The sequence below is a fragment of the Ceratotherium simum genome, chromosome 28 (genome assembly GCF_057802395.1).
Source record: "Ceratotherium simum simum isolate JZ-2026a chromosome 28, ASM5780239v1, whole genome shotgun sequence".
Lineage (NCBI taxonomy): Eukaryota > Metazoa > Chordata > Mammalia > Perissodactyla > Rhinocerotidae > Ceratotherium > Ceratotherium simum.
In genome coordinates, this window is record NC_141927.1 from 14,486,200 (window position 1) to 14,505,835 (window position 19,636).

General features: G+C 35.5%; 1 protein-coding gene across 4 annotated transcripts in view; it reads left to right on the forward strand.

Annotated features, from left to right (window-relative positions):
• Nucleotides 1–19,636, forward strand: part of TENM3 (teneurin transmembrane protein 3) — a 597,691-nt gene that overhangs the window by 414,227 nt on the left and 163,828 nt on the right. The window lies entirely within an intron of this gene.

A 19,636-nucleotide genomic window follows, 5' to 3' on the forward strand; every position in this document is an offset into this window, starting at 1 on the left:
TATTCTCTGTGTTTTGTCTTCTCTAAGAACAGTTCGAGACTATTGGTAGTTTTTTGGTTGCTGGGTCGATGACCTTTCTCATCCTTGTCACGCATTTCATAGCCTACAAGAGATGAGAATAAATGGCCTCAGTGAAGCTTTTCATTATTACTGTTTTGTTCCCTCTTATCTACAAATTACTAGGCATGTGGAGAAAAGGATAGAGATGTAAATGGTGATTCCTCGTCCCATGATTCAATGAGCATATTTAGCATCTACTTGGTTCTAGACATCGCTGCTTTCACAAACAATATTTTGTCCACTACGTTGTAAAATCATAGTTGACTCCCAAGTATGCTACTTTAGCATGAGTCAGATGACCATTTGTTAAGGATATTTTAGTTTGTTGTAATATGAAGGAGGTGGGACCTATTCTCTAAATCCTTCCAGCATTATTTCCCAAGACATTCCATTCGTTCTTAGACGGTTCTATTAGAAAATTATTCCTTAGGATGAACTGGAATTGCCATTCCCGAAACTTCCATCCTCTAGTTGTAATCATGCGACGAGTAATCTGTAACTGTACAAAGTAATTCACCCCATTTCTGTATGATGGCCCATGAGCTTCTCTCAGTCTGCTCTTCCAGAGGCCTCATCAGCTTCATGCTCTTTCTCTGTACACCTACTGGTGTTTCAGTGAGGTTCTTAAATTATGACTTCTAACACAGGCTGGCCCACAGGGAGCAACCTGTTTACACAAAAGTATAGATCAATAAGATCTGTTTTGAGCTAATCTATTTCATTGTTAAATATCTCCAGGTACAAAAAATTTACTTTCTTTTTTGGGGCAGAACCTCAACAGTCAATGTCTCCTTTATATCATGTATTGTACAAGCAAGAGCGTGGTGTCCTACCTCATTGGTCTCCTATTGGCAGCCTTGCAGCAAAGTTCCCCTAACATTCCTTTTAGTACTTATTTCTTCCCTGCCCTAAGCTTCCATTAGGCTCAGAGAAAAAAATCATCACTACATAAAAAAGCCAGAAAACGGAGGACTCTAGACCCTCTGAGAGACTGTCCCCCCAAAATGTCGTGCCCTGTAGAGCCCCTGGCTAGTGTCAGCATTTAAATTAGCTTCTGGGTCTCACAGTGAAAAAATTCCTATTTTTTTAAGCCAGTTCTGCCCTGAGGATGAGCTAGCAGCAGGTCCTCACAGTTAGTTGTCAACAATAAAAATCTTCCTGTTTTTTCTTTTCTCTTGACCTAAGAACAAGATTCCAAAGAACTCTTGTCTTTTTATCTGTAGTGTCAGCCAAGAGTAGTTGTGTTTTATTGTTTATTTTGTATTATTGAATGCTCTTCTGGGAGAAATTAGAAAGAGAAAGTACAGGAGAAGTAGGCAAACAGCAAATTTCTTCACTTAAGACAAAGTGTCACGTACACAGATTTTTTTCCCTAAGGTTATTAGCACAGAGCTAAATTTACCCAGTGTAATTAATTAGCACACACTGAACAACTAATCAACACTGATTTACTATTGTCATTTGGAAAAATTTTATTAGGAAAAAAGTAATTTTCTAGTTGAGTCATCAAATTGAACATGGATAATTGCGTTGTAGTTAACAATAATTGTTTTGACAAATATTTATGAAATATGTCAGATCAAGTCATCAGAAACATGTTTAATTTTAAGGATGTAGTATAGCACAAAAGCTTGAAAAACTGTGTCAGTAAGCGAGTTGGTATTCCTTGAAGCCATGTCTTATAGTGTCGAGATTTGGAATAATTTGGGGGAAAGATGTGTTCTTGTTATTTCTCATATTGTACTTATGACTTTTGGTTGATGGGAAGTTAGGAAAGAAAGTAGCTATTTGGAGGAGAACTCTTGTGGCTATATGTGAAATTGTAGCTGGTTTCTCTATATTCAGACCATGTAAGAAATCATTCTCAGGGTGATTTCAAAACAATGTTGTTTGAAATTCCATTTCAAAGCCATACCATTAGTGAACCATCGATGGAATTACATTTTATAGTTTTATGAATTGACATAGGAAGAAAAATCTACCAGTTGATATTATCTCACATATGTATATAAAGAATAATGAATCTAAAAAATGTATATCATGCTAAAAAATTTTAATCGGTAGTATAGTTTTGTTATTTTCTCATTTTCCAATGTTCACGTCTTCTAACGTTGCTAATCAAAAGAAATGGCATTTCAACTTGCAGGTAGCCAGTGAATCAGCCTAAGCAGCGATGTGAAAATCTCACACTGTAGCGACATGGTACTACTGTGGTTTCTTTAATAGTCTCACTTGGTTGGAACTCTTGAGGTGAAGAACCAGACTTATTTATCATTGATTTTTCCTTTTTTAGTTAAGATTACCTGTTGAGTATGATTCTCTGGCTCAGTTTCAGCTATATTAACAACTTGATCCAGACTTGTGTCTGCCTTTAAGTGTTTTTAGTCCAGCGTATAGTTTCATCTTTGGCGATTATTTCTATTTATGCATACACTCATTTTACCAATCCTCACTTCTGAAACTGTCATTTAAAGGATATAAAGTATGAAGTTCAGTTATGAGTAGGTAAGAGTTTCTATTTTTCTCCTCCCCTCTTCTCCTTTCGGTGTATATTGATATAGTTGGTTACAAATTGGCACGTAATAACCCACAAAAATCTCAGTAATTTGTAGACTTACAGTTTATGTGAATTAGTAGAGAAAACATAAAAGGTTTTCTACCTTATCTTGTTTCAGTGTAGCTTTCATGTTGATTTATTAAAAAGCATTTTTTTTTCACCAGCAGTCTTGCTTTCATAAAAATGTTTATTTCCTTTCTCTAATGAATTTAACATTTGCTGCTGCTGGAGACAATCAATATTATGGTGTGCTGTACATTTCGACTCAGTAAATAGAGCAGTTCTGGTCTATCATCTCCAGTGAGTTTCAGACCTCCTAGAATCACATCAAGATACAAACAAGCATTTGCAATTTATATTCTTATTATCTCATCATCTCCTATAAATAATAATCAGTGCCTAGATATAATACCAATACTTGCTTAGAATTTTCCTTAAAATTCCATTTCTTTGAGCTCACTATTTCTTATACTTTGTATAATTCACTTTTAGGGCAATTTGATAGCCTATGGCTCATCCTTTGTTTATTTTATACTTCAGCTGCTTCGGTGCATAGTAATAGCTTCTGCCAGAATACAGAGCGGCTGAAGCAAATCTTAGACTTGACCTGGTATAGCAGCAACACTTAAAGGTACAGTCACTGGTATTGAGAAGCCTTGACCTTCAGCAATTGTAAAGTTAATTGCCTGCAAGTTCCTCATTTATATATGTGAATTAAGTAGCTTAGTAGTTACCTATTAGATGTTAAACAAAATGGTTCATTCGTAGCCATTTAATAAAAGATTTATTAAAGTCTTGTATTATTATGAAGTCTCCTTTGGCATTGATAGTTCATTAGTTGTGTTCCCATAGCTTTTTACCTTGTAGTTCAGTAATGCTTTTCTAATTATTAATGTATGAAATTGCATATTAAATTACCTCTTTATTATTGCATTTTTAATTTAAATATCAAGATGTCCTGGGCTGTGTTAATGTGAGATCAATGCTGCATCTTTAAAAAATAAAATACCTAAACAGAAGAGTTATTTCCTAAATTAAGATATTCTCCTTTTCTTTCCCTTCCTTTATCTTCACTCTCAGTGGTTCTAGAAGGCAAGACAATCATCTGAGCATCAGATCTGAGTCAGCCTTGCCTATTAGAAGTCTAAGCAACAGCCTACACGTTGTGGCCTTATAGTACCAGGGAAAAGCTTTCCCAGCTGAAAAATTGTCCCTCCACCTGCATGCTGATAACCAACTACCTTTAGCAAGGTAGTAAGTAGTAAGATCCTCCATAATTAAAGATATAGCTTCAAGTAAAATATCCCTGGGAAAGTAATCTGCTGACTTAAGTTTACTGACTGATGCCATATCCTTTTATTAAAAGTAGTTTGGGGTGACCCAAGGGCACCTGTGGGGAAAGAGAATATCACAGAATATGGAAGAGAGGTGCAAAAATGAAGAAGCTAAGGTTACTGAATATACATTTCAAAACTGGACCTGGGCCTAGGCTGAGAAATTCTTAATTAATCTTTGAGAGTCTCGCCATCTCCATTCATTAAAAACAAACAACAAAAAGCCCTGGTAAACTCATCTGAAATTACTTACTAAGGAATAATAAAAATCAGTTGGATTCTAGATCTCTTGAAATATTTCACCTTTAGTAACTTATAATATTTCTTAAAAGTCCTGTGCAGAGAGATGTATGCATTTGTAAGGGTAACAGGAAGAAAGAGGAAGAGGGAGATATGATGTATAAGGATTTGCTAGGAGGTGTTTATATTTAAGGTTCATTTCAATTTGTGGCTTAAAAACTTTGGCTCAGTGACAGGAGGATAATTCAGGAAGCTATTGTGATCCCAATTCAGTGCCTTTGCTCTATGATGACTATGTAATTTATCATCAAACCAGAACAATTTGAGAGTGAACGGGGAATATGAACAATTACGCTGAAACTACAGGCATAAACTGAGGCTGTCCTGGGCAAAGAGGGACATATGATTACCCTACTAAGTTTTATTGCCAAGAGTAAAGTTGCTTTTAAGTCCATATTATCTCATACCTAAAATGTATAATAAGATAGAGATCAAATGAGAGGGGCAGTGGAAAGTTGCCATTGCTTGAATACGGATATGACTTCCGACTAGAACATTTCTACTTTCTATTGCCAACTTGTAGCAAATATTTAATCCTTTGTCAACCTCATCACAGAAAAAGCTTCTGTTGGCCTCCAAAATATGTAACTCCTAAAATAATACATAAAATATTTGTCTTTATTATCTTCTCACAATATCAAGAGAACAAGAGGGAGCATATATTGAAGTCAGCATATTGAATGAAGTTTTTCTCAAAAAGTTCAAATTTAATTTTTTAAATGTGAAATGTCAGATTTAAAGGTAACTCATATCTTCACTAAAAATGTAAAACCAAGATAAAATTTGGTCCTGAATTTACTCAAGATGAACATCCATGTATCTCCAGCAGTGTTATAATTTGGTTTCCAAAACCGTTCTCTTACACTGAAATAGAGACCTCATTCTAAAGTAAAGTACGAGATACAGATTCAAAGATGATTACTAAGATAAGTGAAAGCAAAATCATGATTTTTTAATATGAGATTCTTATTAACCAATTGTAATGCTGCAGCCTCCACTTGGTTGTTTAGCAGGCGTCATGCCAATAATTAAAATGAGAAAGTAGGCTTGTGAACCAAGAGTAGCTCTAAAATGAAGGTCATTCCCAGGAGGCGATATTGATGTATATTCCTGAATAAAACCCAGTGGATCTAGTAGAGATACAAACACAGTTTAGCATCATGAGAAGAGCATGTGCTTTGTAGTCAGATAGACCTGGTTTTTAACCCTAGATCCATCATTCAAATTATCTCTGTAATCATCTACAAATTATTTAAACCTGAGGTCAATTTCCAATGCAATAAAACCTACTCAAAGTAGTGCCGTGAATATTAAATGAAATAATATAAATAAAGCACCTGGCACATGATAGGTGCTCCATAAATATTTTTAAAAATATGACCAAATGATAACAATAATAACAACTATTGCATAGGATAAGATAACCTAATTGGTTAACAGTTAAACAAATATCTTTTATCATTAAGTATCTCTCTTCTCTCCAAGGGGTAAGGAAAATATTCGTCTTAACTGGAACATTTACGCTGAATTTATCTCCTTTATGTGTTAGGTAGGCCAAGCCTAAACTGTAATTTTACCAGAATGAAATCTCTTAGTTTTTACACTATTCCTGTCATTCAGCAAAACGTAGGCAAATTTTTGCAGGTAGGAATCCCAAGTCTGTTAATTTTGTTCTTAAGAAGAAAAAAAATCTTCAAATTATAATGAAAAGCAACTATTCATATCCTTGAAACGTTTAATTAACTAAAGTATTAAATGTTTGGAATGAATGAGTAAAAGCCATGATAGATGCATTGTCTCCACATCAGTCAGAAGTTAGGCCCCAGTTTATTTAACGTATTTAAAGCTTTAGATGTCTTTTGAGCATGATGAAGGTACTGTACAATAGAGTAGGAGTGTTATTTTGTTTAATTGAGGTGAACCAGTTTCTTTTTAATAGCAATTAAGACACCAAGAAAGCATGTATTAATCATTTGCTATAGGCCTTAAATGATTTTTGAAAGCATAATTCCAACAAAATTGCAAATACTATGTACTCCGATAATGTTTGGTTTTGGATAACCAGCAATCTGTATAAAATATTCATATGTGGTAACTTTAATTTCCATAGTACCTAGGGAAATGAATTCTTAATTACTTCTAACACACTTCTAGTCACTTCCCTGAACATGATCAAAGTAAAAGGTCATCTATGCCGTTATTCTGGTCAGAGCTAATGACTGTGATTTAATCATTATCTTTTTCTGAACATGACCTATTCATTTTGAGGCACCCCTCTTCCTCAGTGACTGTTTGGTGAGGTTTTGCTTTTATTCTTTTACTCTTCATTAATATTGTCTTTGAAACTACATTGCAGTCCTCTTTCTTTGGTGTGTGTGTGTGTGTGTGTGTGTGTGTGTGTGTGTGATCTCTACTCAACATCATTACTACATGATGATTTTATCTTTTACTAGAAATAAGTTTGGTCCAATTTTAAAACTGTGTGTTTTTCTCTAAAATTTCATCCTCTGGTTTATCACCAATTAATCTATACCCTATCAAAGGTAATTGCTTATCTTTTCCTGCGTTTCTTCATTTTGCCTTGACATATTTTTGCCTATTTTATTTCTTTCTCCTTTAATTTCAAACCTGAGGTAAAGCCTGTGTTCCATTACACCATTCTCAGAACTCTTTCTTCTTAGCTCGTAAGATTAAATTCTTGGGTATGCGATTAACCAACTAAGCTTAATAAATTCTATATGATAACCCCTCTGATTCTGCTGTGACCCTCTTTATGATTTCTTAGCATCTTACCTCATATTCTGAACCACTTAAAATACTACCACTAGAAATCATCCTGTTCCAATTACATCCCGCACTAATATAATAAGTATTACTTCTTTCTGGTCATGAGTTCCTAGAAAAAGCATTGTTTTGGGGACAGACAGATCTGGGTTAAAATCTCAACATCCTCCTAGCTGTGTGACCTTGGGCACATTACTCATACATTTTTATCTTGTTTTTTCATATAAAACGGGTTTGGTAATACTTCACAAATATCTTATAAGGATTCGTTGAAATGTCATATGTAAAGTACCTAGCACTTTTGTTTCTTTGCTTTTCTTTCTTTTGCTATACATTTAAAAGTAAAATAATTGACTTACTATTTACAAAGATAAATGACAACTACCAAAGCAGTAAGATTTGGTAAAGGCAGTGACAACTACCAAGAACTTAACATGTTGATTAATTTTCATGGGCAATTAGATAGCTTTTTCAGCTTTGGAGATAGGCATTTTTTTATCCTGAGAGTAATCACTATATTCTCAGTTTAATTGGGGTGACTTCCTAGAGGAGATAAGCTATGAAGTAAATTTTCAAAGACAGGATTTGTTTTAGAAAAAGGCATCAGTGATAGTATGCGAAGGAAATTATCTGAGATAGTGGTGGGGTGGTGATATTTCATCAAAGAAAGCCTGGATGCATCCATTCATTAAGCAGATAACTTATGAAAGTCTTACCATGTACCGGAATGAAAAACTCAAGTTTGTTATAGAGAACCTGGATATGTTGTGACTTCTTTTGAGCAAGATGGACTAGATTCCAGAACAAATCTCAGAATTGGAATTAATCTTAGGGATTATCTACTCTTACCTTCTTGTTAAGGCCCATTGAGATTTAGTTAGCTGCCTGAGGTCACATGACTGACTAGTGGCAGCACTCAGCTGGATCTCAGGTCCCAAATTCTAAATTTATTACCTTTTCTTCTTATAGTGTCTCCAAATTATTATTATTATTATTATTATTATTATTATTATTATTATTTTGGTGAGGAAGATGGTCCCTGAGCTAACATCTCTGCCGATCCTCCTCTACTTTGTATATGGGACACTGCCACAGCATGGCTTGATGAGCAGTGCATAGGTCTACGCCTGGGATCTAGACCCACGCCCTGGGGCCTCCAAAGCAGAGCGCATGTACTTAACCACTATGCCACCGGGCTGGACCCCCAATTTTTGTTTATTACATATGAAAGGGAAAAAAAAAAACACTCAACCCCCAAATATATGTATTTATTAAATTATAAATTATACAGATGTAACAATGTACTAATCTTCTGCATGTTATCATACCTATATAAAACTAAAAATTGAAAAGATTAAATGAAATAAATAATATCCTAAAATTATTTTTATTTTACTTTAATCTATTAAATTTGTTCATTTAATAAATTATTTATTAAATGTAAATTTATAAGGTAATTATCTGTCAAATATTAATCATACCGTAAAGATTTTTCAATCCTATCTAACAATTATATGAACTTCCTTTTGATAAATAAAAGCTGTATATATTTAGGTTGTACAGTGTGGTTTTTTAAGGTGTACAACATGATGATTTAGTATATATACATTGTGAAATGATTACTGCAGTCGAGTTAATTAACACATCCATCACCTCACAGTTAGTTACCTTTTGTGTGTGTATGTGTGGTGAGAACACTCAAGATCCACTCTCTGAGCAAATTTCAAGTATATGATACAGTATTGTTAACTATAATCACCAGGCTGTACATTAGCTCCCTAGAGCTTATTCATCTTATAACTGAAAGTTTGTACCCTTTGACCAACATCGCCCCATTTCCCCCACCCCCAACCCCTGGCCGCCACCATTCTACTCCCTGGTTCTATGAGTTTGACTTTTTTTTAGATTCCACATTTAGATGAGATCATACAGTATCTGTTGAAATTTGGCTAATTTCTCTGATGTTCTAGCCAACTAATTGGAAGTTGTTACATTTTCACATTTTTAAATAAACAAGGACCAAACCCACTAAAATACCGTGTTTTGCAGACTTTTAAACAGTTGAGAAAAGTGAAAATTATGATAGATGACAATCATTGTTCTTGGCAACAAAATCATATATTGATGGGAATATTTCCAAATGTAAGTTTTAAAAATATTCTCTCTGCACTAAGAGTTTCTTTAGAGAAACAGTACTTTCTTACCCATTCTTGAATAGAATTGAAGGGACAGATTAAGAATTTTTTCAAAAATATATTCTTGGTAGCGTACTACTGGCAGCCACTTGTCATCACAGACAAGGTCAGCAAATTTGGACCCTTCTCCTTTTTATATATTTAACTCATTTTTTTTTTGGGGGGGGGGAGGAAGATTGGCCCTGACCTAACATCTATTGCCAATCTTCCTGTTTTTGCTCATGCAGATCGGCTCTGAGCTAACATCTGTACCCATCTTCCTCCATTTTGTATGTGGGACACTGTCACGGCATGGCTTGGTGAGCGGTGCATCAGTCCACGGCCGGGATTCGAACCTGTGAACCCCAGGCTGCCAAATTGGAGCACACAAACTCAACTACTGTGCCACCAGGCCGGCCCCAATATTTACCTCATTTTTAAGGTTTATAACTTATTCTTTGCCATGAGCCATCTGGCTAACTTTTATGTGGTTAAAAAAGATTTTCAAGATCACTGCACAACTCATCCCAAAGTATTGTGAACAATCTTGTGTTTAGTGAATCACACACAAGCTGCAAAAACTAAAAGATGGGGGCATTGTTGTCGACTCCTCTGCTTGGTGAACTCATCCTTCTCTCAGGAGACCTCACAGAAGTAGTGACTTTCCAACAAAAGGGCTGAGTGTAGGCTTCGCTATATCAGTGTATTAAATATTATAAAAGCTTAACATCTTTCTTATTTTTTAGATGAAAGAAATATAAATAGAAGTGTGTTTTACACACAAGTTAAGATACATACCTCATATAGAGACTACTACTATACTATGTAACTGGTTAAGAGTGTAAGTTTTAGGACCAAAAAGACCTGGCTTTGCCCCTGTATAAATTTTGACAAGTTAAGGCTCAGTTTCCTCATCTTAAAAAAGTAGATTTTACAGTACACACACAAACACATGGGGAGTTTGTGAAGTTTAAATTAGATAATATATGCTTTGCACACCGTGAAGAGACGCTCAGTGAGCTTCTTTTACACACTTCCACTATTGGACTGGTTGTTTTCTGTTTTGTTTTATTAAATACTTCTTGTTCACTATCACACATCTGATTAACCAGGATACCTTCAACGTCTCTTACAACTCTGAAATTCTTTTATTCTTCATAAATTTACATCTACACCTGAAATTCTTCTCTTTATCTAGGTCACACTTCTCCAATTTATAGAAAGAACTTTGCTGAACAATTTTAAGCATAGATGGCCATCAATAATTAAATGAATTACTAATTAAATAGATTAAAACTTGTTCAAATAGCACATAGGAATTTCAAGATGTTCTTTTTCATTTCCATTTTAATTTTAGTATATTTAGTATGTAATAACTGCCAACAGTAGGTGTAATTGATATCTTAAAACATGTAAGAAAATGTCTAATACAGATTCATGCATTTGATGCCGTGGCTATACCATTAAAATGACTAAAATGTGAAACAAAGACTGTTAAGCTATTTTAGCCTTCTTGATAATGGTAAAAAAAAAATCCTATGTTTTTAATCCTGTTGTTCAGTTGTTTTTTTTTTTTTGTGAGGAAGACCAGCCCTGAGCTAGCATCTGCCAATCCCCCTCTTTTTGCTGAGGAAGACTGGCCCTGGGCTAACATCCGTGCCCATCTTCCTCCACTTTATATGGGACGCCGCCACAGCATGGCTCGACCAGCAGTGCGTCGGCGTGCGCCCAGGATCCTAACTGGCAAACCCCAGGCCGCCGCAGCAGAGTGCCCGCGCACTTAACCGCTTGCGCCACCGGGCCAGCCCCTGTTGTTCAGTTCTTAATACTCTCGAACAAACCCTGTAACGTAATTTGGTGCTTGATTATAGACGTGTCTAAGGTAAAATAAGTCATAATAAAAATATTTTGCTTCTTGGTGCTGGCCCAGTGGCGTAGTGGTTAAGTTCACATGCTCTGCTTCAGCTGCCTGGGGTTCACAGGTTCGGATCGTAGGTGTGGACCTAAGCACCGCTTATCAAGCCATGCTGTGGAGGCTTCCTATATAAAGTAGAGGAAGATGGGCACGGATGTTAGCCCAGGGCCAATCTTTCTCAGCAAAAAGAGACATATTAGCAACAGATGTTAGCTCAGGGCTAATCTTCCTCACCAAAACAAACAACAACAAACAAACAAAAATATTTTGCTTCCTGTTTTAACCTTATATATTTTATACAGCTGTGGTTATACTTAAATTTTATATCATATAAGTCTCTCACGTAAGACTGAAAAGTAAATGTGAAAGTTAGTGAAAGAATTCATGAAAATATATTTCCCACAAATCACCTTAACACTCTAGAATTTTGCTTCCCAATTTTCAGGCATCAACTAACACAGAATGCTGGACTTACCACGAACATGTTTGTGTATTCCGTATAACTATAAATTGATACAGTGGCAACTGCTAAAATGTATCTTTATTAATACATTTATATTGCAAATTTTTTTTACAAAATACTAAAAACAATTTTTGTCTCAAACCACTTTTTGTACAACCACTAACAGCGCATATTAATTCAGGTAATAGCAGTGAAATGTATCTTGTTGATAAGCTTTTCATTTAAGACATTTTTCTTGCTGGGATCACCTCCTGGTGTGAAAGTTGTCCAAAGATAATAGCACATCAATTCAAAAGTGTAATAGATTTGAGACCACAACATGCCATCAGCGTGAAGAAGCAGTTTATCAGTCTCACTAATTCATTGTGTCACAGCCAGAATCATTATATATTTGTTCTTTTGTTTTCATGTCAAAATATATAATTTACAGTCTTATGTCCATTACTACTTGGGGGATGTTTAATTTTCTTATTTAAAATATTTTCCTTTAAAATGCATACCATAATTAATTTAAAGGTAATAAAAGAAGAGGTATTTTAATTAGTAAGAGTCTAAAATATTCTCTTTTTACAATTCAGGGATGCATAATATATTACTTACTATAAAATAGTTTCAATTAAATTTATAGTAATATTTTCTTTATATTAGAAGCAAAAGAATGAATCTGTTTTGAACAAGGCTTGGCCAATTCTTAGAAAATTTGCACACACATACACACACATGCACACATGTATCTTTTCTAGACTCATCCTATTTAAAGATTTTATTTATTCAGTTTTTTCCCCCCAAAGCCCCAGTAGATAGTTGTATGTCATAGGTTCACATCCTTCTAGTTGCTGTACGTGGGACTCGGCCTCACGTTGGAGGGAGAAGTGGTGCCTCGGGGCGCTCCCGGGATCCGAACCCGGGCCGCCAGCATCAGAGCGCGCACACTTAACCGCTAAGCCACGGAGCCGGCCCAAGACTCATCCTATTTAAAAGTTAGAGATTAAATTATCAAAAGGCAAGGAGAAAAATATGGAAGTTTATTTTATTATTGACTCACTCTAGGTAAATTTTATTATTTCTTAACTGTTTCACCTTTTTATCAATCCTTGAGACAAGTCTTTTCAGGTTTTAGATCCCGTTTGCAAATTTTCATTCTTAGTTATAGCTTTAGTAGGTAACTACCACTACCACAGTGGTTATTGAAGAAGTTAATTAAAAACTAGTCCTCTGACAATGGAATACTACTCAGCCATAAGAAATGATGAAATCCAGCCATTTGTGACAACATGGATGGACATTGAGGGCATAATGCAAAGTGAAATAAGTCAGAGGGAGAAGGTCAAATACCGTATGATTTCCTTCATTAAGTAGTAGATAATAACAACAATGAACAAACACATAGGGACAGAGATTGGATTGGTGGTTGCCGGGGGGGGGGTGGTGAAGGGGATGGTTCGGTACATGTGTGTGGTGATGGGTTGTAGTTGGTGTTTTGGTGGAGAACATGATGTAATCTGTGCAGAAGTGGAGGTGTAGTGATGTACACCTGAAATTTTTACAATGTTGTAGACCAATGTCACTGCAATAAACAAAAAATTAAAAAAAAAAAAGTCTAGTCCTCCGAATACTTTTTACTTTCCTCATACCAGTGAAGTACTCTACCAGGTTCTCCTGTGCCCCCCCCTTGAAAGCACGTTTTAAAGTAGTATCTAAAGGATGAAAGAAAACAGTTTCTCTTTAACTGTAATAATGAGGATTCAGTGTGGGATTTTTTTTTTCAATTATGCTGGAATTCTGCTCCCTCTAAACCTCAGTAAGAGAATTTGTTTTTCATCGTGTTGCTTTGTAGATCAGAAGCCACCGCTGTTGCAACCTCTGTTAGGGTGTGGTAGTGCGTCCACCGTGACCAGTCCTAGGAACATCACCTTGATTGTCACTATTTTGTCCTCAGCGGCTTTAAAGCAGGAGACAAGTTAGAGAATAGGCATGTTGTGCAGGAAAATATTTTCATGTCTTTTCCTTCTCCTCAAAATAGCAGATGTGTAAAGGGGTAAGGAGGTTACGTGTATGTGTGTGTGTATGCATGCAGTGCTTTAAAAATATTTAGAATTGAGTTTTCCAGAAGTCTCTGCTAATAAAGACAATGATTAGAGATAGCTCTTTCTTTCCTATAGAGATTTTAATAGAGGTAATAAATTGAAGCAAAGTTTTTAGAGGAAAAAAGACTACCATATAAAATTACTCCAGTCAGAAAGGTTAAGAGTAGAGAAATAGCATTGTCTGTATGAAGAAAGTAGTGAAACCTTTGGGGAAGTTGTAAATACTCAAGGTGAATTATCAGCCAGGCTTCTACATGGCTCACAAATCTAAGTATTAAGTTCAAAGAGAAAAGGAAAGAGAACCACCTAAAAAAAGGTCCTTGTGGGGTAAGATAGTATGTTGGTGTAAGTTTTGTAAGCACATGGAAATATAGATGCTATCAGAAACAAAGAAGAACTAAAAGAGAACAGATGCTACCATCTCATTTAGAGATAAAGTAAAGGCCAATAAGCTTGGTGGATACAGTCACGTGTCACTTAACGTGGGGGATGTGTTCTGAGAAATGCATCGTTAGGCGATTTGGTCGTTGTGTGAACATCATAGTGTACTTACACAAACCTAGATGGTATAGCCTACCACACACGGAGGCTATATGGTACTAGTCTTAAGGGACCATTGTCATATGCCGTCCATCATTAACCAAAAGGTCTTCATGAGGCACGTGACTGTACTTAAAAATAGCAATGAACTTAGAAAGGATGAGGGAACCGATTTTTTAACAAATAGATAAAGTTGAAAGGAAAGAACAGTAAAGGGAGATGTTGGAAGTAAAAATTAAGAGTGAGGGGCCGGCCCAGTGGCATAGTGGTTAAGTTCGCGTGCTCCACTTCGGTGGCCTGGGGTTCAAAGGCTTGGATCCCGGGCGTGGACCTATGCACTCCTTATTAAGCCATGCTGTGGCAGGCGTCCCACGTAAAATAGAGGAAGATGGGTACAGATGGTAGCTCAGGGCCAATCTTCCTCAGCAAAAAGAGGAGGATTGGCAGCAGATGTTAGTTCAGGGCTAATCTGCCTCACCAAAAAAAAAAAAAAAATTAAGAATGAGATGACATAAAACAACAAAAAGTGTTTAAGCCATTTGATTCTGAAGTCAGAGGGATGGAGCCTTGTATTGCACAAATTCCATTTGTTCTAAATTAACTACTTGAGATGGGCTACCAGCAGTGACTTTCTAAGCAAGAGTCTTTTGAATTGATTTTCTGATTTGTTATACAGTCTTGATGTGAGTCTTGAAGTTAAACGGAAGCTAAGAAACGAATATGCCAATACCTACTATAGTGGTTCTCAAAGTGTAGTCCCTGGACCAGCAACATCAGCTGCTGGGGTTCCGCCGTGCTATGTTTTAACAAGCCCTCCAAGGGACTCGGATACAAGCTAAAGATTGAGAACCACTGCTTTAATGTATAGAACAGTCTCTAAGTACATTTCTGCTCAAATTGGTGGCCTAACTTTCAGCTACATAAGTTCACAAGGCCCTACCAAAACCTGTGGTTCCGTAATTAGTCTGGTTGAACTGTTTTCATGTGAAAGATAATTGCCTGCTGAATACCTTTTGCAGTCTTATGCAGATGCTAGTGTGGGTGGGTTTCTCCCTGAAAATTCATAGCAGCCTCTGCAGTCTCTTGGTTCCGGAATCTCACAGAGCTCTGAGGGCCATCATCCTCAACTGATGGAGATTTTTTTCCAAATAGCTAGGTATTTAAGCACGGTAAGTAATTTTACTAGATGTCTCTGGATCTGTATTGAGAATCAGTTGCTAAAAGGTAAGGAAAACAAACAGGAACCCAGCCTTGAATAAGAACAATTTCTATATGGGCTTGCTTGCTTTAGTTTTCTGTTTAATAGCTGCCAGAAATTTTGTATTTCTTTGCATCACTATCTAAAGCACATCAGTTAAATAAATTGCTTTTTCAGTCTTTTAATCAATTATAAACACATTGGTAAATATACCTTTAACAGATAATCCAGTTGGCTTTGGAATTTAAAATTCATAATTTGATAGCGAAAATTTTAAAGACTTTGATAATGAAGCACAGGCTCTAAGTGTTCAAATGCTTGGATAATACTTAATATCTTTCAGGTATATCATTTCTTTCAAGTATATACTGACAAATATTTTGTGCTGTTTTAATTCCTGCAGTATTTATTAAATATACTCTCAATTACAGACTATAAGTAATGAAATGTGTGATAATGGGCAATATGGAAGGAAGATAATGCATAATAATTAAATGTTGTATATTTTGACAATTTTTAAAAAGTATTTTATCTTAAAATGAGTTCTAGTTAAACCATTCATTGTTTTGGCATCATCAAGTGACTAAAACTATTTTGAATTCAGTAGTTAATTTTAGCCTTCATATATTTTCAGGTAAATTTAATCCACAAGTGTGGGATTCATTTGCTTTAGATCTGAAAATGTCATTTTGGAAGAGTTGTTTGATGTTGAGGAAATCTTGTGAGACCTTTAATAAGCCTCTTAAATCCCAAAAGTTATATTTTGCCAGAAGGAAAAGGAACCTATACCTTAAAATTTCCTTAGCTCTTAAGTGAGAACTTCAGATTCTGAAAAGGTTGTAAATTTCGCCAAGTACAGCCAATCTTTCTTCTCGTTGGTGCATTGTCTTTGAAATCAGAGCATCTAATTTGAAGCAGGCAATCTATATTCTAGGTAAATGTTTTATTGATTTGCCTAGAAACATGTAGAAGGCAGGACATCAAAACATTTTATTTAAACAGTTCACAGTTTGATGTAAATTACTCTCTTTGTTCAACAGAGACTATAGGATGAGGAAGAAAGCATCAATGTTCCCTGTGCAGTAATAAGATATAATAGGTTATATACGATAGAAATATTTTTCCAGGTGTCTGTATGTCACTAATAAAGGTTTCAACTGGGCGTTAGGGACAGAAACTGAACACTACTACACCCTTTTTATTCTAATCATTTGCTCTGTTAATCTCTAAAAAGGTTTTTAACACTGTATAAAACAGGAAAGAAAAAAACCCTATTTTCTATGAAGATAACCAATTATGAAGTTAATCTAATTAAAATTTCATTCAGTGGTGGCATGCTTTCTTTCTGACTTTTATTTTCAATCCTAATGTCCCATTGAGAAAATGAGTCAAACCACTTTGAATGATGCTGTAACACATTTTCCAGGGATGTTTTCATTTTGGTCAATATCACTTCCAACTTATTAAACCATGTTCTTGATATTAGAGGAATAACATGATTCTGTTAACCTCCTTAAGAAAAGATTAGTATTAACCCATTTGTTTCCTAGTAACTCCTGTAAGCTTATAGTTTAATTATATATTATAACATTTAATTTTGTACTTGATATTAGGATTTTTTTCGATGGGCACTGATATATTAGTATTATATATGGTATAATATAGAAAGGCACATTTATACTTACTCAGAAAATCTCCTTATTTTTCCACTGAAAATCTTATGATAGTAAGTTTTGTGGTTATTACTTTGAAAGACAAAATCAACCCAAAGTGAAGTTACTAAGGAACAGAGCATAGATTCTAAGAGATGGAGTAAAAAAGCAAAACAAATTATAAGAAGCAATTGTAAGTGGCCTGAGATTAGATAAAAATGATGACTGGACATATAGAAGTAATTCAGTGTGCTGTGCAAGTCCATCAGTTAGAGAGACTTAAAAGATAGAGTTACTAACAGTGACCAAAAGGCAGGAATGGGGCCGGCAAGGAAGATGAGGAGATTCAGTCTTTGTCCCTACTAATTTTAAATTTGTGACATGACCCAGAGGAAGAGACATGACAGAATTGGTTAGAAATATAAGCTAGACAGAAGGTGGAAGCTGAAATGAAAAAGTTGGTCTGAAAGTAGATCAACAAAGAAACATCTCTTTCAACTTCAGAAGGAAAGCAAGCAACTATTAATCGTGCTTAGTATAGAGTAATCCTTCCCATTTATGTTTTGGTTGCTAACTGGCATTCCAGTTAATGATGCAACGCAGTTCCCCAGTTCTTGTCTGGTTGTTGTTGATGTTAATAGAATCCCCCTCAAGATTCCAAAGCCACGAAGCAACTGTTAGCGTTCAGTGACCTTCTGCACCAGCTGTCTTCTGGGCTTTGAAATTGATTTTCCTCATCTCAGTCTCTGATAGTCTCTCTTCAAGTGTGCCTCTCTAGTTCATCACCAGAGTGGAAACGGGGGCACAAATAGCTGAGGAACGAGGCAGGCGCCACGCAGGGCATCATTAGAAACATCAGAACGGAATCAGCCTGCGCCAGTGTGCTCTGTGTTAAAGAGAAACCGCTGCCACTGCTGCTTTATTGCTGAATACAATGGGGAATATTCTCACGGGATTCACTTTCCCCATTCCCGAATATGGTCTGAGAAGTAAAGAAAATTTCTGCCTTTATTCTGCAAACCTCATGTGGATGCCAGGTCAAAACCATATGTTTTTGATAGTAATTTTTGCAGAATTTTTTATACGTGAGAAGCATATTCCCAAGGCTGTGTGTCCTGGCAAAGAGGCACAGGATGGGGAAAGACTGGAATGACACACAGAAATATGTGCGTTACAGAGAATTAGGTGTTAAATAATTTTCTCCTGTGGAAACTCATTGTATACTTTTCATATAGCTGAGTATCAGTATTCATTTATTTGTTCATTAAATATTTGTGGAATTCTAGACATAAACTAAGCATTGTGTTGGACTTTGAAACGGTTAAAAAGAAGTCCCGGGCTAAAAGCTCTGTATTAGTCACAATATACACTTGTCAGTGTTTTATATTTTCTATATTGCAATGGAAAGGACATTATTGCCTTTGGAAAGAAGGCATCCTGTCTGAACCTAAAAATTAACAAATTCTCACCAAATTAGAAACCAGATGTTCTCCTCTATAGAAAGTATGTTGACATAGACCTTTTCTGCTATTCTAGTTAATGTCCAAGAGGTTTTTACATGTGTATTTTAACACATCTATTTTGAGGCCTAATTTTACCTAAAGGAATCGTCCTCACACAAATGACACCGTTTGTTTGTAAATGGTTTCAAAATATATCAACTTAAACAGTGTTTACAAATTCTTTCTATACTTTTATTAGAAAGTCTGAAGATGATTTATTGAAATCATCTGAAAATATTGAAGACCAGTGATTTTAACATATAATGTACTGGTGATTTGGCTTCTCTTTCAATGTTTTATAATGTTTCTGTATTTATTACACATATATATCTCCAAGGCACAAGTTTGATGCCCCTCTGATATGGGTAGTCATTTAGTCAAGAAGGGGAAATGTACTTCTGAGATTTAATGTCAGGGGCCAAAAAAATACAATTAAATTCTGTTTTCTCTTGCAGCAACAAAAGTAAATTTATATATTACATAAGTTAGAAACTCTTTCAAGTAAAGAAGTCTTCAGTTCCACTAATATTGATGAATAGTGTATTTTTGAATATTGCGTCTTTGTTTTCAACAATATCTCAGAGTTGCATTTTTCTCTAAGAAAAATAATAATTTCATAGCAATTCAAGCCTAGTTCTTAAAAGAGTTCTTTGCCAGCATCACCAAAGCAGATGGACGTCATGTATCAATATCATAGATTTTGAAAATTGAAATAGACGTGTCTAATTTGAAGTCAGCACATGTCTGGCTCACGGTCTTGCACACAGTAGGTCCATGTTTTTAGTGTCAAGGCTAAGATCATAATCTTTAGAGTCCCATAGGCACAGGTTCAAATCCCATTTCCCATTGAGAAATGACCCAAACCACTTGAGCAAAGCTGTAACCCATTTTCCAGGGATGCTTTTCATTTTGGTCCCTATAATTTCCAACTTTTATTTATTTGTTTTTAATCTATTATTTTATTTATTCGTTAGCCATGGGTCCTTGTCCAAGGTTCTTAGTTTCTCTGAGACTCAAATTTGCACATTGGCACAATGGTCATCATTTCATTTCTTTTACAATATTTATTG